This window comes from Aegilops tauschii, chromosome 2 (assembly GCF_002575655.3).
Source record: "Aegilops tauschii subsp. strangulata cultivar AL8/78 chromosome 2, Aet v6.0, whole genome shotgun sequence".
NCBI classification, from domain to species: Eukaryota; Viridiplantae; Streptophyta; class Magnoliopsida; order Poales; family Poaceae; genus Aegilops; species Aegilops tauschii.
The window spans coordinates 7,519,246-7,542,405 of NC_053036.3; positions in this window are offsets into that span (position 1 = coordinate 7,519,246).

The window sequence follows — 23,160 nt, forward strand, 5'->3', positions numbered from 1 at the left end:
CTCACCAAGATGCATCTATGGAGTCTACTAGCAAAGAGGGGAAAGGAGTGCATCTACATACCCTTGTAGATCGCGAGCGGAAGCGTTCCAATGAACGTGGATGACGGAGTCGTACTCGCCGTGATCCAAATCATCGATGACCGAGTGCCGAACGGACGGCACCTCCGCGTTCAACACACGTACGGTGCAGCGACGTCTCCTCCTCTTGATCCAGCAAGGGGGAAGGAGAGGTTGATGGAGATCCAGCAGCACGACGGCGTGGTGGTGGATGTAGCGGGTCTCCGGCAGGGCTTCGCCGAGCTTCTGCGAGAGAGAGAGAGGTGTTGCAGGGGAGGAGGGAGGCGCCCAAGGCTGTAGGTTGCTGCCCTCCCTCCCCCCCTTTATATAGGCCCCCTGGGGGGCGCCGGCCCTAGAGATGGGATCTCAAGGGGGTGGCGGCGGCCAAAGGGGGGAAAGAGGTTGCCTTGCCCCCCAAGGCAAGGGGGAAGTCCCCCCACCCTAGGGTTCCCAACCCTAGGCGCATGGGGGGAGGCCCATGGGGGGGGCGCCCAGCCCACTAGGGGCTGGTTCCCTTCCACTTTCAGCCCATGGGCCCCTCCGGGATAGGTGGCCCCACCCGGTGGACCCCCGGGACCCTTCCGGTGGTCCCGGTACAATACCGGTAACCCCCGAAACTTTCCCGGTGGCCGAAACTGGACTTCCTATATATAATTCTTCACCTCCGGACCATTCCGGAACCTCTCGTGACGTCCGAGATCTCATCCGGGACTCCGAACAACTTTTGGGTTTCCGCATACATATATCTCTACAACCCTAGCGTCACCGAACCTTAAGTTTGTAGACCGTACGGGTTCGGGAGACATGCAGACATGACCGAGACGCCTCTCCGGTCAATAACCAACAGCGGGATCTGGATACCCATGTTGGCTCCCACATGTTCCACGATGATCTCATCGGATGAACCACGATGTCGAGGATTCAATCAATCCCGTATACAATTCCCTTTGTCAATCGGTATGTTACTTGCCCGAGATTCAATCGTCGGTATCCCAATACCTTGTTCAATCTCGTTACCGGCAAGTCTCTTTACTCGTACCGCAATGCATGATCCCGTGACTAACGCCTTAGTCACATTGAGCTCATTATGATGATGCATTGCCGAGTGGGCCCAGAGATACCTCTCCGTCACACGGAGTGACAAATCCCAGTCTCGATTCGTGCCAACCCAACAGACACTTTCGGAGATACCCGTAGTGCACCTTTATAGTCACCCAGTTACGTTGTGACGTTTGGCACACCCAAAGCACTCCTACGGTATCCGGGAGTTGCACGATCTCATGGTCTAAGGAAAAGATACTTGACATTGGAAAAGCTCTAGCAAACGAAACTACACGATCTTTTATGCTATGCTTAGGATTGGGTCTTGTCCATCACATCATTCTCCTAATGATGTGATCCCGTTATCAATGACATCCAATGTCCATAGTCAGGAAACCATGACTATTTGTTGATCAACGAGCTAGTCAACTAGAGGCTTACTAGGGACACTTTGTGGTCTATGTATTCACACATGTATTACGATTTCCGGACAATACAATTATAGCATGAACAATAGACAATTACCATGAACAAAGAAATATAATAATAACCATTTATTATTGCCTCTAGGGCATATTTCCAACAAGGAGTTCATAGGATGTCTTCTTCAGAAGCTTGTAAAGATAAATGCGGTTGATGACATGGCATACAGTATCAATGGCTTCAGGCCAGAACTTTCTTGGAGTCTTGTATTCATCAAGCATCGTCTGAGCCATCTCAATGAGTGTTCTGTTCTTGCGCTCCACGATGCCATTCTGCTGAGGTGTGTACGGAGCTAAGAACTCATGAGTGATTCCCAATGTATCCAAGTAAAGGTCGAGGCCAGTGTTCTTGAATTCTGTGCCGTTGTCATTTCTGATATGCTTGATCTTGACGCCATAGTTGTTCATGGCACGGTTGGCGAAGCGTCTGAATACATCCTGCACTTCGGTCTTGTAGAGGATTATGTGCACCCAAGTATATCTTGAATAATCATCCACAATGACGAAGCCACAGAGACAGGCAGTAGTAGTGAGAGTAGAGTAGTGAGTAGGACCGAACAAGTCCATGTGTAGCAGCTCGAAGGGTTGAGATGTCGTCATGATTGTCTTCGAGGGATGCTTGGCCCTTGTCCTCTTTCCAGCTTCGCAGGCGCCGCACAGATGATCTTTCTTGAACTTGACGCCCTCGATGCCTATGACATGCTTCTTCTTTGTGAGAGTGTGCAAGTTCCTCATGCCAGCATGCCCTAGCCTCCGATGCCAGAGCCAGCACTCTGAAGCTTTTGCTAGAAGACATACGACAAGCTATGGTCCTGCTGAGAAATCTACCATGTACAAATCATCCTTTCGATACCCTTCAAAGACTAGAGACTTGTCAGATTCAATTAGAACAAGGCAACGATATTTTCGAAATATCACAATCATGTTCAAGTCACAAAGCATTGAGACAGACATTAAGTTGAAACCAAGGGATTCAACAAGCATCACTTTATCCATGTGCTGATTCTTTGAGATTGCAACTCTACCTAGACCCAATACCTTGCTTTTACCAGTGTCAGCAAATGTGATGTGACTCTTGTCAGATGGACGTAAGGTTGAGTCCATGAGAAGACTTCAACCACCAGTCATATGATTAGTGCATCCGCTGTCCATAATCCATTCTGAAGCATGAGGTATCATACCCTATAGTACAGTTAGGGGGATAGGCTTCACCAAGAGTATTGTGAAGCATAAACATTTGACGGACAAGAGGATTATCAAAGCTCAGATCAAGGTTAGGACTGATAGGATGATTGGCAAGCGATTCAGGAACAAAATACACGGTAAGACCATTTGGGCATTTTATCTTGCGCCCTACAAGATGTTTTAGGTCCCCAGCATTAGCATCAGATGCCTTTGATTTCCGGCTGGAGACCTTTCCCTGCAAAAGAAAGTTAATTCTTCTTAACCACCCACATCTTCAGGGGTGGCTTAGAAGCAATGAGTCTAAGTGCAGCATCTGAGAACTTCGGCTTTGGAGCCCTAGCAAATAGCCTTGTAGGAGATGAATGATACTCATATGAATAAGCAGAAAAGTTCTTAGTTTTATGAACATAGCGGTTTGAAGAAACACGCTCATATTCATAAGTTTGAGTATGATTTCCCTGCAAAACATTGGCGTTAGGGTGACTCAGGTGAGTCCTGTGTCTGTATGAAGCCTTTGGACCATATGAAGCCTTTGGTCTGGAATTTTTCTTCTTCCCAGGCGGTGTCATGATGACATTCACAGGAAGATTCTCAAGACAACTTTTCGGAACCCAGATCTTCTTCATAGGTGGCCCATTCCTGCAGTTAGTACCAATATACCAGGCGAACACTTCACCATTCTGATTCTTAAACAGTTTATAGTTTGCATCAAAGGATTCATCAATGATAACTGGGTTAGCACAAGTGAAGCCAGATAAGGTGGATGGATCCACTGAAGGTTCCTTTGCAGGAACCCATGTGGTTTTGGATACTGCTGAGGCTTCCAGTAAGAACCATCAACATTCATTTTCCTCTCGAACCCAACACCCTCTTTTCTAGGGTTTCGGTTCAGAATCTGCTTTTTGAGGACATCGCACAGTGTCTGATGCCCTTTGAGACTTTTGTACATCCCTGTTTCAAGCAATATCTTCAACCTAGCATTTTCATCAGCAATAGTAGTGGTATCCTCAGCAGAGGGGTTAGTTACCACATCAACAGTTGAAGATATTGCAACAGTAGCAGCAGTAGAACATTCAGCAATGGAAGCAGCGTTATCACGCTCAAGGCATTTTAGACATGGTGGTTCAAATCCTTCCTGAGCGGGACTGATCTGTTGAGTGCGAAGTGACTTATTCTCCTTTTGAAGATCTTCATGAGCCGCTCTCAATTTCTCAAGTTCTTGCTTTCGTTGAAGATAATCATAGGAAAGCTTTTATGAGTCGTTGAGAGCGTTTCATGATGACTTTCAAGTTCCTGGTACTTAACATGAAGATTTTTTATGTCTTCAATTAAGGACTGAGATCGGGCCATTTCCGCGTCCAACAGGTCATCGCTTTTGTCTAACAGTTTTTGAGTATGTTACATAGCTTTCTTTTGTTCAGTTGCAATTTTAGCAAGTGTTTTGTAGCTGGGTTTGGATTCACAATCAGAGTCATCTTCACTTGATGTTTGAAAGTAAGCATCGCGTGATTTTACCTTGGCACCACGTGCCATGAAGCAGTAGCTGGGAGCACAGTCGTCCTTGACATTAGCATCAGCGTTGGTGACGGGGCCATTGTCTTCAGTGTTGAAGATGGACTTGGCAACATAGGCTGTAGCTAGAGCCAGACTTGCAACGCCAGAGTCGGACTCCTCCTCAGACTCCACCTCCGCCTCCTCAGAAGCATACTCCTCCTGTGAATCCATCTCCTTGTCAACAAAAGCATGAGCCTTTCCAGATTAGCTCTTCTTGTGTGATGAAGACTTGGATGAAGACTTGGATGAAGACTTGGAAGAAGACTTTGAGGATTTCTTCTTCTTCTTGTCATCACAATCATATTCCTTGCTCTTCTTCTTCTTGTTGTTCTCATTGTCCCACTGTGGACACTCAGAGATGTAGTGTCCAGGTTTCTTGCACTTCTGACATGTTCTCTTCTTGTAATCATGAGTGGAAGCTTCATCATTTCTTGAGCTGGATCGTGAAGACTTTCTGAAGCCCTTCTTCTTAGTGAACTTCTGGAACTTCTTCACAAGCATAGCGAGCTCCTTTCCAATATCTTCAGGATCACCAAAACTGCAGTCAGATTCTTCTTTAGATGAGGAAACAACTTTTGCCTTCACAGCGCGAATTCGGCCATAGTTGGGACCACATATATCTCTTTTCTCAGATAGCTGGAACTCATGTGTGTTGAGCCTCTCAAGTATGTCAGACGGATCGAGTGTCTTGACGTTAGGGCGTTCTTGAATCATCAGGGCAAGGGTGTCGAACGAGCTGTCAAGTGATCTCAGGAGTGTCTTGACGATTTCATGCTTGGTGATCTCAGTGGCGCTGAGAGCACGAAGCTCATTTGTGATGTCAGTGAGGCGATCAAACGTGAGCTGGACATTCTCATTGTCGTTTCTCTTGAAGCGGTTGAAGAGGTTGTGAAGGACACTGATCCTTCGATCTCTCTGGGTTGAGACGCCTTCATTGACCTTGCAGAGCCAGTCCCAGACTAGCTTCGACGTTTCTAGAGCACTCACACGACCATACTGTCCTTTGGTCAGATGACCACAAGTGATGTTCTTGGCAGTAGAACCTAGTTGAACGAACTTCTTGACATCAGCAAGGGTGACACCTTCACCGGTCTTGGGAACGCCGTTCTTGATGACATACTAGAGGTCGACATCAATGGCTTCAAGATGCATGCGCATCTTATTCTTCCAGTAGGGATATTCAGTTCCATCGAAGACGGGGCCTGCAGCGGAGACTTTGATTATCCCTACAATCGACATAGCTAAAACTCCAGGTGGTTAAACCGAATCACACAGAACAAGGGAGTACCTTGCTCTGATACCAATTGAAAGTGCTAGTTATCGACTAGAGGGGGGGTGAATAGGCGATTTTTATGGAAGTCTTCAAAACATGAGAGTTTCGAAGACAAACAATAGAAATGAACCTATTGATATGCAGCGGAAGGTAGACTACACTAAGCAAGCCATAGTCAAGTATTCAAAGAAGTGAAAGCACGAAAACTAATAGCATCTAGGTAGTAAAGATCAAGATGGAAGATAGTATGAAGCCAAATAGCAATAGAAGTCACACAGTGAAGTCAAACAGGTGACGCAAGCAGGAAATGACTTCACGAAGACAAACTGTAAATAAAGAGAGGGAGACGATAGAACCAGTCGCTTGGTGAAGACAGGGATTTGTTGGACCAGTTCCAGTTGCTGTGACAACTGTACGTCTGGTTAGGGAGGCTGAGATTCAACTCAGAAGACTGTGTCTTCACCTTATTCCCCTTGAGCTAAGGACACCTAGTCCTCGCCCAATCACTCTGGTAAGTCTTCAAGGTAGACTTCCAAACCTTCACAGACTTCGTTCACCGGCGATCCACAATGACTCTTGGATGCTCAGAACGCGACGCCTAACCGGCTGGAGGATTCACAGTCCTCAAGTGTAACAAGTCTTCAGGTCACGCAGACAGAAAGACTTCAGTGACGCCTAACACTCTTTGGCTCTGGGTGTTTGGGCTTTGTCCTTGCAAGGATTTCTCTCTCTCAAAAGCTTCGGAGGTGGGTTGCTCTCAAACGACAAAAGCCGTGCACTAACTCTGAGCAGCCACCAATTTATGGTGTAGGGGGTGGGCTATTTATAGCCACTAGGCAACCCAACCTGATTTGTCTGAAATGACCCTGGGTCACTAAGGAACTTACACGTGTTCCAACAGTCAGATTTCAAACACACGTGGCAGCTTCACTTGGGCCACAAGTAAAGCTGACTCATCCAGCTCTGGATAAGATTTGCTCTCATTGTCTTCGCTCGAAGACATAGGATTTGGTTGAGCATCACTTCAGTCACTCTGACTTTGTTCACTTGGACCCCACTTAACAGTACGGTGGTTCCTATGACTCAATAAAGAAGAAAATGAAACTACAAAACAACTATGTCTTCGCGCTCCAAAGTCTTCATGCGATGTCTTCTCATGTCATAGTCTTCAATGTGAATATCTTCACATACCACCATTTTCTTCAATTTCTTCATAAATTTTTAGGGGTCATCTCCGGTAGGTAAACCGAATCAATGAGGGACTACTACCTGTGTTATCCTGCAATTCTCACAAACACATTAGTCCCTCAACCAGGTTGTCGTCAATACTCCAAAACCAACTAGGGGTGGCACTAGATGCACTTACATAAAGGCTGCGGAGGTAGAAATCAAGAAGGAGCATCAAGTGTTGATGGTCAACAAGACCACCAGTTTCAAGAAAAAGGGTAAAGGGAAGAAGGGGAACTTCAAGAAGAACGACAAGCAAGTTGCTGCCCAAGTCTGGACCTAAGCCTGAGACTGAGTGCTTCTACTGCAAATGGACTGGTCACTAGAAGCGGAACTACCCCAAGTATTTGGCGGATAAGAAGGATGGCAACGTGAACAAAGGTTTATGTGATATACATGTTATTGATGTGTACCTCACTAATGCTCGCAGTAGTGCCTGGGTATTTGATACTGGTTCTGTTGCTAATATTTCCAACTCGAAACAGGGACTACAGATTAAGCGAAGATTGGCTAAGGACGAGGTGACGATGCGCGTGGGAAATGGTTCCAAAGTTGATGTGATCGCGGTCGGCACGCTACCTCTACATCTACCTTCGGGATTAGTTTTAGACCTGAATAATTGTTATTTGGTGCCAGTGTTAAGCATGAACATTATATTTGGATCTTGTTTGATGCGAAACGGTTATTCATTTAAATCAGAGAATACTGGTTGTTCTATTTATATGAGTAATATCTTTTATGGTCATGCACCCTTGAAGAGTGGTCTATTTTTGTTGAATCTCGATAGTAGTGACACACATATTCATAATATTGAAACCAAAAGATGCAGAGTTGATAATGATAGTGCAACTTATTTGTGGCACTGCCGTTTGGGTCATATTGGTGTAAAGCACATGAAGAAACTCCATTCTGATGGACTTTTGGAATCACTTGGTACTTGCGAACCATGCCTCATGGGCAAGATGACTAAAACTCTATTCTCCGGAACAATGGAGCGAGCAACAGATTTGTTGGAAATCATACATACTGATGTATGTGGTCCGATGAATGTTGAGGCTCGCGGTGGGTATCGTTATTATTTTCTCACTTTCACAGATGATTTGAGCAGATATGGGTATATCTACTTGGTGAAACATAAGTCTGAAACATTTGAAAAGTTTAGAGAATTTCAGAGTGAAGTGGAAAATCATCATAACAAGAAAATAAAGTTTATACGATCTGATCGTGGAGGAGAATATTTGAGTTACGAGTTTGGTCTTCATTTGAAACAATGTGGACTAGTTTCGCAAGTCACGCCACCCGGAACACCACAGCGTAATGGTGTGTCCGAATGTCATAATCGTACTTTATGGATATGGTGCGATCTATGATTTCTCTTACTGATTTACTGCTATTATTTTGGGGTTATGCTTTAGAGACGGCTGCATTCACGTTAAATAGGGCACCATCTAAATCCGTTGAGATGACACCTTATGAACTGTGGTTTGGCAAGAAACCAAAGTTGTCGTTTCTTAAAGTTTGGGGCTGCGATGCTTATGTGGAAAAGCTTCAACCTGATAATCTCGAACCCAAATCGGAGAAATGTGTCTTCATAGGATACCTAAAGGAGACTATTGGGTACACCTTCTATCACAGATCCGAAGGCAAGACATTCGTTGCTAAGAATGGATCCTTTCTAGAGAAGGAGTTTCTCTCGAAAGAAGTGAGTGGGAGGAAAGTAGAACTTGATGAGGTAACTGTACCTGCTCCAGAAATCTGTTCCTGTGACTCCTACACCAATTAGTGAGGAAGCTAATGATGATGATCATGTAACTTCAGATCAAGTTACTACCGAACCTCGTAGGTTAACCAGAGTGAGATCCGCACCAGAGTGGTATGGTAATCCTGTTTTGGAAGTCATGTTACTTGACCATGACGAACCTACGAACTATGAGGAAGCGATGATGAGCCCAGATTCTATGAAATGTCTTGAGGCCATGAAATCTGAGATGGGATCCATGTATGAGAACAAAGTGTGGACTTTGCTTGACTTGCCTGATGATCGGCAAGCCATCGAGAATAAATGGATCTTCAAGAAGAAGATTGACGCTGACGGTAATGTTACTGTCTACAAAGCTCGACTTGTTGTGATAGGTTTTCGACAAGTTCAAGGAGTTGACTACGATGAGACCTTCTCACCCGTAGCGATGCTTAAGTCCGTCCGAATCATGTTAGCAATTGCTGCATTTTATGTTTATGAAATTTGGCAAATGGATGTAAAGACTGCATTCCTGAACGGATTTCTGGAAGAAGAGTTGTATATGATGCAACCTGAAGGTTTTATCAATCCAAAGGATGCTAACAAAGTGTGCAAGCTCCAGCGATCCATTTATGGACTGGTGCAAGCATCTCGGAGTTGGAATAAACGTTTTGATAGTGTGATCAAAGCATATGGTTTTATACAGACTTTTGGAGAAGCCTGTATTTACAAGAAAGTGAGTGGGAGCTCTGTAGCATTTCTAATATTATATGTGGATGACATATTATTGATTAGAAATGATATAGAATTTCTGGATAGCATCAAACGATACTTGAACAAGAGTTTTTCAATGAAAGACCTCGGTGAAGTTGCTTATATATTAGGCATCAAGATCTATGGAGATAGATCGAGACGCTTAATTGGACTTTCACAAAGCACATACCTTGATAAAGTTTTGAAGAAGTTCAAAATGGATCAAGCAAAGAAAGGGTTCTTGCCTGTGTTACAAGGTGTGAAATTGAGTCAGACTCAATGCCCGACCACTACAGAAGATAGAGAGAAAATGAAAGGTGTTCCCTATGCTTCAGCCATAGGCTCTATCATGTATGCAATGCTGTGTACCAGACCTGATGTGTGCCTCGCTATTAGTTTAGAAGGGAGGTACCAAAATAATCTAGGAGTGGATCACTGGACAGCGGTGAAGAACATCCTGAAATACCTGAAAAGGACTAAGGATATGTTTCTCGTTTATGGAGGTGACAAAGAGCTCGTCGTAAATGGTTACGTCGATGCAAGCTTGGACACTGATCCGGATGACTCTAAGTCACAAACCGGATACGTATTTATATTGAACGGTGGAGCTGTCAGTTGGTGCAGTCCTAAGCAAAGCGTCGTGGCGGGATCTACGTGTGAAGCGAAGTACATAGCTGCTTCGGAAGCAGCAAATGAAGGAGTCTGGATGAAGGAGTTCATATCCGATCTAGGTGTCATACCTAGTGCATCGGGTCCAATGAAAATCTTTTGTGACAATACTGGTGCAATTGCCTTGGCAAAGGAATCCAAATTTCACAAGAGAACCAAGCACATCAAGAGACGCTTCAATTCCATCCGCGATCAAGTCAAGGAGGGAGACATAGAGATTTGCAAGATGCATACGGATCTGCATGTTGCAGACCCGTTGAATAAGCCTCTCTCACAGGCAAAACATGATCAGCACCAAGATTCCATGGGTGTTAGAATCATTACTGTGTAATCTAGATTATTGACTCTAGTGCAAGTGGGAGACTAAAGGAAATATGCCCTAGAGGCAGTAATAAAGTTGTTATTTATATTTCCTTATATCATGATAAATGTTTATTATTCATGCTAGAATTGTATTAACCGGAAACTTAGTACATGTGTGAATACATAGACAAACTGAGTGTCACTAGTATGCCTCTACTTGACTAGCTCATTGAATCAAAGATGGTTAAGTTTCCTAGCCATAGACATGAGTTTTCATTTGATTAACGGGATCACATCATTAGAGAATGATGTGATTGACTTGACCCATTCCGTTAGCTTAGCACTTGATCCTTTAGTATATTGCTATTGCTTTCTTCATGACTTATACATGTTCCTATGACATGAGATTATGCAACTCCCGAATACCGGAGGAACACTTTGTGTGCTACCAAATGTCACAACGTAACTGGGTGATTATAAAGGTGCTCTACAGGTGTCTCCGATGGTACTTGTTGAGTTGGCATAGATCGAGATTAGGATTTGTCACTCCGATTGTCAGAGAGGTATCTTTTGGCCCTCTCAGTAATGCACATCACTATAAGCCTTGCAAGCAATGTCACTAATGAGTTAGTTGCGGGATTATGCATTACGGAACGAGTAAAGAGACATGCCGGTAACGAGATTGAACTACGTATTGAGATACCGACGATCGAATCTCGGGGAAGTAACATACCGATGACAAAGGGAACAACGTATGTTGTTATGCGGTTTGACCGAGAAAGATCTACGTAGAATATGTGGGAGACAATATGAACATCCAGGTTCCGCTATTGGTTATTGACCGAAGACGTGTCTCCGTCATGTCTACATAGTTCTCGAACCCGTAGGGTCCGCACGCTTAACGTTCGGTGACGATCGGTATTATGAGTTTATGTGTTTTGATGTACCGAAGATAGTTCGGATTCCCATATGTGATCACGGACATGACGAGGAGTCTTGAAATGGTCGAGACATAAAGATTGATATATTGGCTGACTATATTCGGACACCGGATGAGTTCCGGGGGTCACCAGATAATTATCGGAGTGTCGGGGGGTTATCGGAACCCCCGGGGGAACTAATGGGCCAACATGGGCCTTGTAAGAGAGAGAGGAAGGGGCCATGGGCTGGCCGCCCCCCCCCCTTGAGGAGTCCGAATTGGAGAAGGAGGGGGGCGGCGCCCCTCTTTCCCTCCCTCTCTCCCTCGCTTTCCTTCCCCCTTCCTCCTAGGAAAGGGGGAGGCCTACTCCTACTAGGAGGAGGACTCCTCCCCCTCCTTGGCGTGCCCCAAGGGCCGGCCCGCCTCCCCCCTTGCTCCTTTATATACGGGGGCAGGGGGCACCCTATAACACACAAGTTGATCATTGATCTCTTAGCCGTGTGCGGTGCCCCCCACCACCATAATCCACCTCGGTCATATCGTTGCAGTGCTTACGCGAAGCCCTGCGCCGGTAGCTTCATTATCACCGTCATCACACCGTCGTGCTGACGAAGCTCTCCATCGACACTCTGCTGGATCGTGAGTTCATGGGACGTCACCGGGCTGAACGTGTGCAGATCGCGGAGGTGTCGTACTTACGGCACTACGATCGGTCGATCGTGGAGACGTAAGACTACACCAACCGCGTTGTCATAACGCTTCCGCTTACGGTCTACCGAGGGTACGTGGACTACACTCTCCCCTCTCGTTGCTATGCATCACCATGATCTTGCGTGTGCGTAGGAATTTTTTTAAAATTACTACGTTACCCAACAGTAATGATAGTAGATATTGATTTTTGTAATAGGAACAATAAAAAATAGCAAGGTAGTAATTGATAAAACGGAGCACAAACGGTATTGCAATGCTTGAAAATGAGGCCTAGGGTCCGTACTTTCGCTAGTGCAATCTCTCAACAATGCTAATATAATTTGATAATATAACCATCCCTCACGTGCGATGAATAATCACTCCAAAGTTCTTATCTAGTGGAGAACATAAGAAGAAATTGTTTGTAGGGTACGAAACCACCTCAAAGCTATTATTTCCGATCAATCTTTCATAGAGTTCGTACTAAAATAACACCAAGCTATTCTTTCCGATCGATCTAACCAAGAGTTCGTACTAAAATAACACCATATGATACACATCAACCAACTCTAATGTCACCTAGATACTCCAATGTCACCGCGAGTATCCGTGAGTTGATTATACGATATGCATCAAACAATTTCATATTCATAATACTCAATCCAACACAAATAACATCAAAGAGTGCCCCAAGATTTCTACCGGAGAAACAAGGACGAAAACGTGCATCAACCTCTATGCATAGATTACCCCAATATCACCTCGGGAATCCGCAAGTTGAGCGCCATTGTCACCACGGGTATTCATAGCGAGACATACATTAAGTGCTCTCAAATCCATAAAAGTATTCAATCCGACAAAACAAAATCTCAAGGGGAAAACTCATTTCACAACAAGATCGAGAGGGAAGAATACCATATGATCCAACTATATTAACACAGCCCACGATACCTCAAGATCGTGACATCTCAAGAACACGAGAGAGAGAGAGAGAGAGAGAGAGAGAGAGATTAAACACATAGCTACTAGTACAAACCCTCAGCCCCAAGGGTGGACTACTCCCTCCTCATCATGGTGGCCGCCGGGATGATGAAGATGGCCACCGGTGATGATTTCCCCCTCCGGCGGAGTGCCGGAACGGGGTCTAGATTGGTTTTTCTTGGCTACAAAGGCTTGCAGCGGCGAAACTTCTGATCTAGGGTTACCCCCAGGGTTTTTGGAATATTTGGCAATTTATAGGGCGAAGGGGCGGTGCGGGAGGCCACTGAGGTGGGCACAACCCACCTGGGCGCGCCTGGGCCCCCAGGCACGCCCTGGTGGGTTGTGCTCCCCTCGGAGCTCCCTTCTGGTACTTCTTTGGCCCACCGGGTGTCTACTGGTCCAGAAAAATCTCCAAAAGTTTCGCTGCGTTTGGACTCTGTTTGGTATTGATTTTTGGCGCTGTAAAAAACAAGCAAAAAACAGCAAATGGCACTAGGCACTATGTCAATAGGTTAGTCCCAAAAAATGATATAAAGTTGCTATAAAATGATTTTAAAACATCCAAGAATGATAATATAACAGCATGAATACTTCATAAATTATAGATAGGTTGGAGTCGTATCAGCATCCCCAAGCTTAATTCCTACTCGTCCTCGAGTACGTAAATGATAAAAGAAATAATTTATGAAGTGTGAATGCTAGCAAAGTGCATAAGTTTTATCAATGATAATTTCAATCACTTTTGCTAGCATCATAACAGTAACTCTTTCTCATAAAACTCATCATGACAAAGTAGCAATCAATTCACATATTAAGGTTCAAACAATGAATTCTCTTGAAACTCAACAACCTATATTCTTAGTCACCATAAAATTGCAATTCAACTTATTCAACAAAGTCTAAGTAAGAGCTCGAAATACTCAATCATCATATAGTCTTCCACGATTGCTAGTACTCAAAGCATATTCTTAGAACAAATGGCATCCATCGAACACACAGAAAGATCGGGGCTTAATATTTTGCCTCCCAACTCATTTATCATAGAGATAATTGTCATCAATAATAAATCATGATCAAATATATTTCCCTACCACATGATGCTTGCCAACTAGAGAATAATTGTGGTTGAAATGAGAATGCATACTATTGACTCTTTGCGGAAAAGTAAATACTGAAAAGTAAAAGATAGGCCCTTCGCAGAGAGAAGCAGAGGTTGTCATGCGCTTTTTATTTGGATGTCCAAGCTCTTAATGCAAAGGAACGTCACGTTATATTGCCCCTTATGATAGCAACCTTTATTATGTATCCGTCGCTTTTATTACTTTGCCATCACAAGTTCGCACAACACTTAGTTTTCCCTTACAATAAAAGATCAAACATATTTAGGAGCAATTTTTATTGCTTTATGCACCGATGACAACTTACTTGAAGGATCTTATTCAATCCATAGGTAGGTATGGTGGACACTCATGGCAAGCAACTGGGTTTAAGAGTTTTTTGGATGCACAAGTAGTATCTCTACTTAGTACGAATTTTTGGCTAGCAAAAGATCCTAGGCAAACACCACATGTTGGAGGATCCATAACAATATAACTGCTATGCAAATATACCCAAACATAAATCATTACATTGTCTTCCTTGTCCAACTTCAACTAATTTTCTCATGTTTGAAAATAATTAATGTGTATTCACAATCATAGAAGATGTCCAAGATAATATATTTGCATGTGAAAGTTCTCTTCCTTATAGTAATCATTCATGAATTGCTTGTATGACCAATATTGTGATTGTCAAGCTTAAAAGGATTTCACTTTCTAAACCCAATGTGAAGCTACCACTAGGCATGATATAATTTCAACTTCATGATATTTAATTCATTCAACAATTTACTCATAGGATATAAGTGAAGCACAAGAGTAAATGACAAGCTACTCCAAAAAGATATAAGTGAAGATCAAGCGAGTAGTTAAGTAAACAGGTAGCTAATTGTGGACTCTCTCTTATTTAAAAACTTTCAGGTCTAAGTATTTTATTAAAAAAGCAAGAAAAAAATAAAATGACATTCTAAGAATAGCACACATCATGTGAAGAAGCAAAGACTTAGGCTCAACCGAGACTAACCGATAATTGTTGATGAAGAAAGGTGGGATGCCTGCCGGGGCATCCCCAAGCTTAGATGCTTGAGAGTTCTTGAAATATTATCTTGGGATGCCTTGGGCATCCCCAAGCTTGAGCTTTTTTGTCTCCTTAATTCCTTTTATATCACGGTTTCTCTAAATCTCAAAAATTTCATCCACACAAAACTCAACAAGAACTCGTAAGATAAGTTAGTATAAATCAAGCAAAACCTTATCATTCTCTATTGTAGAAAATCACTAAAATTATTATTCAACATTGCATACTAAATGCCTCTGCATATTTAATACTCTTATCCTCAAATAGAATCATTAAACAAGCAAACATATGCAAACAATGCAAACATAATAGCAATCTGCCAAAATAGGACAGTCTGTAATGGATGAAGAAGTATCCATACTTATTTAACTCAACAAATTCTGAAATTTTACCAAACTACAGAAAATTTATCATATCTTACTGTGCAAAAAAATTCAACCTTTTATCACATTCTGACTTTTCTCGAGAATTTTTGCAACAGCGACAAACTTTCTGTTTTGAAACAGCAACTCATATACTTGCAAAATAAGCATGGTAAAGGCTATCCTTGCCACTTTATTGAAATAAAAGATACAAAACTTTATTCTAAATAACAGCAAGCAAATAAAAACAAAATAAAATGACGCTCCAAGCAAAACTCATATCATGTGATGAATGAAAATGTAGCTCCAAGTGAGGTTACCGATAATGTTGGAGACGAAAGAGGGGATGTCTTCCGGGGCATCCCCAATCTTAGTTGCTTGGATCTTCCTTGAATATCACCTCGGGGTGCCTTGGGCATCCCCAATCTTAGGGCCTTTTCACGCCTTATTCTCCTTGATAACCCACAAGTATAGGGGATCGCAACAGTTTTCGAGGGTAGAGTATTCAACCCAAATTTATTGATTCGACACAAGGGGAGCCAAAGAATATTCTCAAGTATTAGCAACTGAGTTGTCAATTCAGCCACACCTGGATAACTTAATATCAGCAGCAAAGTATTTAGTAGCAAAGTAGTATGATAGTAACGGTAACAGTGGCAAAAGTAACAGTGATAGTTTTGTAGTGATTGTAACAGTAGCAGCAGAAAAGTAAATAAGCGAAGAACAATATATGAAAAGCTCGTAGGCATTGGATCGGTGATGGAGAATTATGCCGGATGTGGTTCATCATGTAACAGTCATAACATAGGGTGACACGGAACTAGCTCCAATTAATCGATGTAATGTAGGCATGTATTCCGAATATAGTCATACGTGCTTATGGGAAAGAACTTGCATGACATCTTTTGTCCTACCCTCCCGTGGCAGCGGGGTCCTAATGGAAACTAAGGGATATTAAGGCCTCCTTTTAATAGAGTACCGGACCAAAGCATTAACATATAGTGAATACATGAACTCCTCAAACTACGGTCATCACCAGGAGTGGTCCCGATTATTATCACTTCGGGGTTGCCGGATCATAACACATAGTAGGTGACTATAGACTTGCAAGATAGGATCAAGAACTCACATATATTCATGAAAACATAATAGGTTCAGATATGAAATCATGGCACTCGGGCCCTAGTGACAAGCATTAAGCATAGCAAAGTCATAGCAACATCAATCTCAGAACATAGTGGATACTAGGGATCAAACCCTAACAAAACTAACTCAATTACATGATAGATCTCATCCGACCCATCACCGTCCAGCAAGCCTACGACGGAATTACTGACGCACGGCAGTGAGCATCATGAAATTGGTGATGGAGGATGGTTGATGACGACGATGGCGACGGATTCCCCTCTCCGGAGCCCCGAACGGACTCCAGATCAGCCCTCCCGAGAGAGTTTAGGGCTTGGCGGCGGCTCCATATCATAAAACGCGATGAATCTTTCTCTCTGATTTTTTTCTCCCCAAACACAAATATATGGAGTTGGAGTTGAGGTCGGTGGAGCTCCAGGGGGCCCACGAGGCAGGGGGCCGCGCCCAGGGGGGCAGGTGCGCCCCCCACCCTCGTGGAAAGGGTGTGGGCCCCCTGGCCTTGATTTTTTCGCCAGTATTTTTTATTATTTCCAAAAATAATCTCTGTGAAGTTTCAGGTCATTCCGAGAACTTTTGTTTCTGCACATAAATAACACCATGGCAATTCTGCTGAAAACAACGTCAGTCCGGGTTAGTTCCATTCAAAACTTGGGAAAAGTGTTTGGAAAAGTAGATACGACGGAGACGTATCACTCCTCATATCGATATCTCACCCAAAACTTGAAAACTTCAATCACACAAAACTTAACGGAACTTCGTGAGATAGGTTAGTACGATAAAGACAAATCATTCACTTCGGTACTGTCAAAGACAAGATTCATAATTGTTCTCACACAATGCCTACTCTACCTTGTCATTTTCACAATTTATATAGAGCAATATAAGCCATAGAAACTAGATAACAAGCAAACTGTGCATTGAAAACAGAATCTGTCAAAAACAGAACATCCTGTAGTAATCTGTACTCCAACCATACTTCTGTAACTCCAAAAATTCTAAAAAATTAGGAAAGCGTAGGAAATTTGTATATCAATAATCTGTAAAAAAATTCATATCAAAATCATGTTCCAGTGAAATTTTTAAAATTCCAGGACCGAGTGCAAAAGTTTGTGTTTTTGCACAGAATCAAGTCAACTATCATCCACACTATCCCAAAGACTTTACTTGGCACTTTATTGAAACAAAAGCTATAATACATGATTAATACAGTAGCCTAATCATGTGAACACAAAAAACTGTAGGGGTAAATGTTGGGTTGTCTCCCAACAAGCGCTTTTCTTTAATGACTTTTAGCTTGGCATGAAGAGTTCAATGATGCTCGCATAAAATATAAGAATTGAAACATAACAAGAGCATCGTCATGAAACACATGGAAACCACATTTAAGCCTAACCCACTTTCTATGCATAGAAAACAATTTATGGGAACAAGAATCAACTAGCATAGGAAGGCAAAACAAGTGCAACTTTAAAACTTTCAACATAAAGAGAGGAAACTTAATATTATTGAGATATGTAGAAGCATATGTTCCTCTCTCATAATGATTTTCAGTAGCATCATGAATGAATTCAACAATATAACTATCACATAAAGCATTTTTTCATGATTCACAAGCATAGAAATTTTATTACTCTCCACATAAACAAATTTAGTCTCATCAATAGTAGTGGGAGCAAACTCAACAAAATAACTATCATGGGATTGAAAATTAAAATCATAATGACAAGTTTCATGGTTATCATTATTCTTTATAGCATACATGTCATCACCGTAATCATCATAGATAGCAACTTTGTTGTCATAGTCAATTGAAACCTCTTCCAAAGTAATGGATTCATCACTAAATAAAGTCATGACCTCTCCAAATCCACTTTCATCAATATAATCATCATAAGTAGGAGGCATGATTTCATCATAATAAATTTTCTCATCAAAACTTGGGGGACTAAAAATATCATCTTCATCAAATATAGCATCCCCAAGCTTATGGCCTTGCATATCATTAGCATCGTGGATATTCAAAGATTTCATACCAACAAAATTGCAATCATGCTCATCATTCAAAGATTCTATGCCAAACATTTTATTGAATTATTCTTCTATCAATTGAGCACAATTTTCCAATCCATCATTTTCAAGAAAGACACGATAAAGATGAACAATATGAGACCACCTTAATTCCATTTTTTGTAGTTTTTTTTTATAAACCAAACTAGTGATAAAAAAAGAAACTAAAAGATTTGATTGCAAGATCTAAAGATATACCTTCAAGCACTCACCTCCCCGGCAATGGCGCCAGAAAAGAGCTTGATGTCTACTACACAACTTGTTCTTGTAGGCTTGTGTTGGGCCTCCAAGTGCAGAGTTTTGTAGGACAGTAGCAATTTTCCCTCAAGTGGATGACCTAAGGTGTATCAATCTGTGGGAGGTGTAGGATGAAGATGGTCTCTCTCAAACAACCCTGCAACCAAATAATAAAAAGTCTCTTGTGTCCCCAACACACCAAATACAATGGTAAAATGTATAGGTGCACTAGTTCGGCGAAGAGATGGTGACAAAAGTGTAGTAATGGTAGTAGATATTGATTTTTGTAACAGGAACAATAAAAATGGCAAGGTAGCAATTGATAAAACGGAGCACAAACGGTATTGCAATGCTTGAAAATGAGGCCTAGGGTCCGTACTTTCGCTAGTGCAATCTCTCAACAATGTTAATATAATTGGATCATATAACCATCCCTCACGTGCAATGAAGAATCACTCCAAAGTTCTTATCTAGCGGAGAACATAAGAATAAATTGTTTATAGGGTACGAAACCACCTCAAAGCTATTCTTTCCGATCAATCTACCCTAGAGTTCATACTAAAATAACACCAAACTATTCTTTCTGATCGATCTAACCAAGAGTTCGTACTAAAATAACAACATATGATACACATCAACAAACTCTAATGTCACCTAGATACTCCAATGTCACTGCGATTATCTGTGAGTTGATTATACGATATGCATCAAACAATTTCAGATTCATAATACTCAATCCAACACAAAGAACATCAAAGAGTGCCACAAGATTGCTACCGGAGAAACAAGGACGAAAACGTGCATCAACCCCTATGCATAGATTACCCCAATGTCACCTCGGGAATCCGCGAGTTGAGTGCCAAAATATATATCAAGTGAATCAATATAATACCCCATTGTCACCACGGGTATTCATAGCAAGACATACATCAAGTGCTCTCAAATCCATAAAAGTATTCAGTCCCATAAAACGAAATCTCAAAGGGACAACTCAATTCACAACAAGATAGAGAGGGGAAACGACATATGATCCAACTATATTAACAAAGCCCGCGATACATCAAGATCGTGGCATCTCAAGAACACGAGAGAGAGAGAGAGGGAGGGAGGGAGAGAGAGAGAGGGAGGGAGAGAGAGAGAGATTAAACACATAGCTACTGGTACAAACCCTCGGCCCCGAGGGTGGACTACTCCCTCCTCATCATGGTGGCCGCCGGGATGATGAAGATGGCCACCAGTGATGATTTCCCCCTCCGGCGGAGTGCCGGAACGGTGTCTAGATTGGTTTTTCGTGGCTACAGAGGCTTGCGGTGGCGGAACTTCTGATCTAGGGTTACCCCCGGGGTTTTTGGAATATTTGGCAATTTATAGGACGAAGAGGCGGTGCGGGAGCCACCGAGGTGGGCACAACCCACCTGGGCGCGCATGGGCCCCCAGGCGCGCATTGGTGGGTTGTGCTCCCTTCGGAGCTCGCCTCTGGTACTTCTTTGGCCCACCGGGTGTCTTCTGGTGCAGAAAAAATCTCCAAAAAGTTTCGTTGCGTTTGGACTCCGTTTGGTATTGATTTTCTGTGATGTAAAAAACAAGCAGAAAAACGGCAACTGGCACTGGGCACTATGTCAATAGGTTAGTCCCAAAAAATGATATAAAGTTGCTATAAAATAATTGTAAAACATCCAAGAATGATAATATAACATCATGAATATATAATTTGTTATTGTATATATTGGGTGTGTTGGGGACACAAGAGACTCTTTGTTATTTGGTTGCAGGGTTGTTTGAGAGATACCATCTTCATGCTTCGCCTTCCACAGATTGATAAATCTTAGGTCATCCACTTGAGGGAAATTTGCTACTATCCTATGAAACTCTGCGCTTAGAGGCCCAACACGAGTCTAGAAGAACAAGTTGTGTAATAGACATCACGGTGGCGACCTACAATTCATACTCCATTTCGATCGGATCTTTATTGTCATATATCATATTCGACAAGAAAGCCTCCTACATGATTATGGTTTGCGAACATTCATCATGTGCGAAATGAACTAATGGTCTATGCAAAAATATGATCGGACAGGAGCAAAGAAAACATACCGACTCTTGTTTAGTCATTCGATCGGACATGTCGAGGGCAGCCGGGGCGCTGCCGGTGCCCGTGCTCATTCGCGCCCGAACGAGCTGCGGCGAGTCACAAACGTCGACAACCGACATCTGCGTGGTCGGAAAGCTCTCCAGAATGGCCCAGCCGGCCGTCGAATCCTCCTCTGTCCCAACGGGGTCAGACGGCATAATCCGCGTCAGCGCTCGGATGGAAGGGCTGTGGGGTTCCGGGTGTGGCGAAGGAGACAGCTGGTCCACCATGTCCGAACCTCCCTGTGACGCCGCCGCAACTTTCGGGCGATGTTCTCCGTCTTGCAAGTCGGAGCCGACGAAGGGACGCCGACGGACGAGGTGGATTGTGTCTCCGTCGCGGCGGTGTAGGACGGGTTGGACGACATCTCCGGCGGTGGATCGGAACAGGTGGTGAGGATTGGGAGCAAGGGTGGAGGACAGCGAGGGTTCGGGCGTGGACAAGGTTGGACGAGCGGCCAAAGGAGGAGGAAGGTTGGAGCAATTTGCGATGGCAGTGGGCTGTCGGGTCCGACGTGGCGGACGCGCCCCATATCCGCCTCATATTTATGCTGGATATGAGGGGTGCCGGTCAGCCCGGGTGTTTGAGGCCCGTTGAAAGAGCCCATATGGGTCGAAAAATCGTGACCGGGCGGCCCGCGCGGGAGTATGAGGCGCCCGGCTGTAGATGCTCTTATGCATCTGAAATGAGATGAAGACCGGACCTTGACGAATATTTAGAGGATGGAGTTGGATGGCTGGATCCGGTAGCCATGTCCGCGGGCGTGTTCGTCGATGGATATTGTGGCCGTTTGAGGGAACGGAATTGAAGATGGAGATGCTCTGACTAAGCGGTGCAAGCAGCCGAAGGTGATTAATCATATTTTGGCGACTAATGTAAGGACACATCACACATGGCATGAAAATCGCGCGGGGCTCGTGGCTTATCGATTTGGTTTGAATTTCGAATTCGTGATACCGCACGCACGTCGTCATAAAGCGAAAGCATGGCAGAAAAGATGGGAGAGGCGGAGAGCAGCCAGCCAGGCCCCTCCCTCTCCCTCGTCATAAACCCTCGCCGGCCTGCTCTGCCTCGAACCACATGCATTTCCCCCACCACTCTGCAGGCGAGAGAGCCACATCTTGCAAGGGAGCGAGGGCAGAGAGCGATGCCGTCCTTCATCGTGCCCATGGGCGGCGGCGGGAGGCCCCTGCTGGCCGGCGTCGCGGTTGCCGGCCGCACCAAGGCGGCGGAGGTGGCGCTCACCGGCTTGAGCGTCCTCGGCAACGGCGCCGCTTTCGCCCTCACCCTGCTGCCAATGTAAGCGTGCTCCTCCTTCCCTCCCTCTCCCCGTCTTGGATGATCTTGCGGTCGATTCGTTCGTAGGCGCGCGTTGGGTTGGGTTGGGTTGGGGCACCAAAGTCCGTACGGTTCTCTGTTCTTCCTACCTTGGATTCGACGGGGGCGGGCGGCGCGCCTAGTTGTAGGTGTGTGCGCGCCGATGCAGCAGCAGCAGCAGCACCCGGCCGGCCGGCGGAATCGATCGCCGGGCGCAGGTGCTGCCCCGTACGCGCGCCGTCGGGTGCAAAAGTCGGTGCCTTTTTCCTGTGTTCCTTGCGTTTGGTGCATCGCCGGCGGGTTTGCTTTCTTTCCTGCGCGGCATCATCGATGCGCCCCGCCGGATCGCCGGCTAGGCGATGCATGCGGCCGACTCGTAGGCGCGCGCGTTGGGGTTGGGGCCGGTCCGGATTCAAAAGCCGATCTTCTTTCTCTTGGTCCGTCGTCGTGCCTCGCCGGCCGGGGTGTGTCGATCGATCCGGCAGCGAGTGTACATGTGCAAGCACCCGGCCGGCCGGCGTAGTTCGTGTTGGTTTGACTTGGAAAGGTGGCGGCTTTGGTTTCTTTGTTGCCTGGGAATGGGGAACTGATCGACGGCGCGGCGGTTGGCCGATTTGGTGCACCGGTAGCACGGCACAGGGCATCATCATGCCATGCGGCGTCGCGCCCGGCCGGCTTGCCCTCCCGGCCCGTAGGTTCAACAAAAGCGCCACCTTTCCTTGCGCCATGGATGGATCCACCGGATCGCCACAAGTTGGGCGCGCTTTTGTTTCAGTGTTTTGCCCGGTTCTGCTGTGTGTCTCTAATGCAACCTCAGCTTAAATTCATACTAGTACATTCTTAATGTGAATTG